Here is a 3,056-nt window from a genome sequence, read left to right on the forward strand (position 1 = left end):
GTTGTTAAGGCACTTTTTGCGATAAATTCAATTTTATTGGCATTTTTGCTTGCATGTAACTGTTTTTGTATTGTAATAGTTTGTTATAATTTCATATCACATGTATAACGGTTCTTTAATATCACATGCAATGTTAATTTGATCATTTTTTTTACTAATTAGTTTGAAAAATTGCTTCTAAGCAGCTTTTGTTAACCAAACTAGACTCTCAAAGAATCTGCAGACACTCCTCCAAAGTTCAGTCTTAGAAGCTGGTTGATCATTTTCTGAAGTACTCAAACACATTCAGTGGTGTTGAGGTCTGGACTCTGGGGTGGTCAGTCCATTGTTCAGCTTCTTTGTTTGATGTGTCCGTCTCCTTTTCTCAGTGAGGTTCTTCTTGATCAGCTACACATCCTTTCAGACCCACAGCACTGAGTCGTCTTCTCACAGTGGAAGGATGGACAGAAACACCTGTGGGTGTTTTCAGATCTGAAGCAGCTTGATTTTCTCCTCTCTCTCAGAGATGAAAGCTTTAAGTGCTGTTTATCTGATGGGGGCAGTGTTGGTGTCGACCAGGTCTTCCAGATGGTTGTTAGGAAGCACATTTTCTTTGTGGCTTTTAATCAGTTTTTTTAACAAACAATGTTCTACTTCCTAACAGAAGTGGATTACTTTATATCTGATCTCCTCAGAAATATCCTCTGAAACATGAATAGCTTGTACTTAAAGGCTGTTTTGACTGGAAATTAAAGAAATAAAGGGTGGTCTCTGTATACATTTTGATATCTCCACACTAAGGCACGTCATATACTGTAAACTTTCCCTATAATAAAAGTTTGGTAGTTAAACTTACCACAGAACAGTTTCATGTATCTGGCATCTATAATCCAAAAGTTATGAATTTTTAAATTCTGCACTTTTTTCCATTGCATGCATTGTAAGGCACAAATTAAAAGCCATGGTCACTTATTAATGTCTCTATATCTCAGAAACGGATAAAGATACAAGCCTAAGATTTGAGATTTGGTGGTCTCTGTATACGTTTATTTTGTCTTGGAGCAACTTTTGATATCTTCACACTGATGCACATCGAATCTAAAATTAATATCCTATAACCGTGTGGAGTTGATCAGTAATATGGAACAGACTTGCTTATGACTCTCTATGACACACTGTCATCTACAAACATGGACTAAAGTACGTCACCTAGCTAAAACAATAGCTTAGGCAATCTTAAAGCCTGAATTTGTACATTTTAAAAGATAATAGTATGAAATTCAGCACATTTTAATGAACAAGTACTGTTCAAACATAGAGTTCAAACTTCTGTCTGCTGTCTTTAAATTTGACGCTTGCCAGTGTATTAAGTTTCTACTATGACTGACACAAAGCAGAGATGACAAAGGCTCCACTCTGTAAGCCTACAGTCGTCACGTGAGCTCTGGGCAGCTTTCCTCTGCTCTTTATAGCAGCGCCTGACCTACAAACCACCATCCACTGCTCTGAAATAGAGAGAGAGAGGGAGAGAGAGAGAGAGAGAGAGAGAGAGAGAGAAATACAGAGAGAGAGAGAGGGAGAGTGATTCAGCAGATTGTGAGTGACACAGTTTGAGTGCTCTCATGACCTTTAACATAACACTGCTGGACATTCTGACAAGTCTGTGCTGCTGAAGTTCACACTTGAAAAAGATGGTACTTCAACGGTTCTTTAGTAAAGTGAATTGTTCAACATAGAACCATTCATTCATTTTCCACATTCTTAAAAAAGGAGGTTCTTCAAAGGTTCTTTAGTAAAGAGAATTGTTCCACATAGAACCATCAGTTCTATATAGAACCATACATTCATTTTCCACACTCTTAAAAAAGATGGAACTTCAAAGGTTCTTTTGTAAAGAGAATTGTTCAACATAGAACCATGAGTTCTACATAGAACCATTCATTCATTTTCCACACTCTTACAAATGATGGTTCTTCAACGGTTCTTTAATAAAGAGAATTGTTCAACATAGAACCATAAGTTCTATATAGGACCATTCATTCTTTTTCACACTCTTAAAAAAAGAGGTTCTTCAAGAGGGGTGGTGCTGGATATAGAACCTTTTTGAAAATGGCTCTTTGTAGCACCAAAATATTTCTATTAGAACAAGCTTGACATCTTAACAGTAGAAGAACCCTTTTTGGTGCTACATAGATCCATATACAAAAAACACTCAAGCATGAAATGGTTCTATAGAGACCTCATGGTTCTAAACAGAACTATTGCATTTACTGTTTTAAGATTGAACTCTGTAGTAAATATTCTGCAGTTTTACCTGTTTTATCCATGACGTCTGTGTCGAATTCACTTCTGCTGCTTTTCCAAGCTGATTTTTAGGCTGAAAAGGCACTTTTTGATCTGCCATTCAAACAGCAACACCTGTGCCCACCAGACCAGACCGGCTCCAGTCTTGCGGACCCTCTCTTCTGTACAGGTTCAATTTCATTTCAGGTATTTTGCGAAGAACAAGAAGATATTCATTTGTTTATAACTTCATTCAGGATATATTAATTTTATTAGAACTTCATTCTGAATATTCATTTCATTAGAATTTCATTTTGGATATTAACTTGATTATAATTACAGTTTTATGTTAATTTTATTACAATTCCATTTTGGATACTGATTTTATTTTATTTTATACAACTTTATTCTTGATATTAATTTGATAGTAACATCATTCTATGTGTTAATTTTATTATAACTTAATTTTATGTTAGCTTTATAATAATTTCATTCTTGATATTAATTTGATAACTTCATTCTAGATTATGGTTTTATTAGAATTTCATTTTGTGTTTTAATCCCATTAGAATTTCATTTTGGACATCATTTTTTAGAAATTTATTCCAGATGTTACATTTATTAGAACTTCATTCTTAAAATTAATTTCATTATGATTTCATTTTAATGTTAGTTTTATTAGAAATTTAATTTTTATGCTATATTGATTAGAACTTCATTCTGGTTGTTATTTTTTTAGAATTTCATTCTAGATGTTAAATTTATTATAACTTTATTCTGGAAATTAATTTTAT

The 3,056-nt window shown here is 33.7% G+C and overlaps 1 long non-coding RNA gene across 1 annotated transcript; it reads right to left on the reverse strand.

The window, feature by feature from the left end:
- Positions 1-1,024: 1,024 nt before the first annotated feature.
- Positions 1,025-2,581, reverse strand: LOC118820015. Its single transcript, XR_005008219.1, has 2 exons — positions 2,294-2,581; positions 1,025-1,484 (listed from the first exon to the last, which is right to left on the reverse strand). It is a non-coding gene; the product is annotated as an uncharacterized LOC118820015 (long non-coding RNA).
- Between the last annotated feature and the right edge of the window lie 475 nt (positions 2,582-3,056).

The sequence above is a fragment of the Colossoma macropomum genome, unplaced genomic scaffold (assembly GCF_904425465.1).
Source record: "Colossoma macropomum unplaced genomic scaffold, Colossoma_macropomum, whole genome shotgun sequence".
NCBI lineage: Eukaryota > Metazoa > Chordata > Actinopteri > Characiformes > Serrasalmidae > Colossoma > Colossoma macropomum.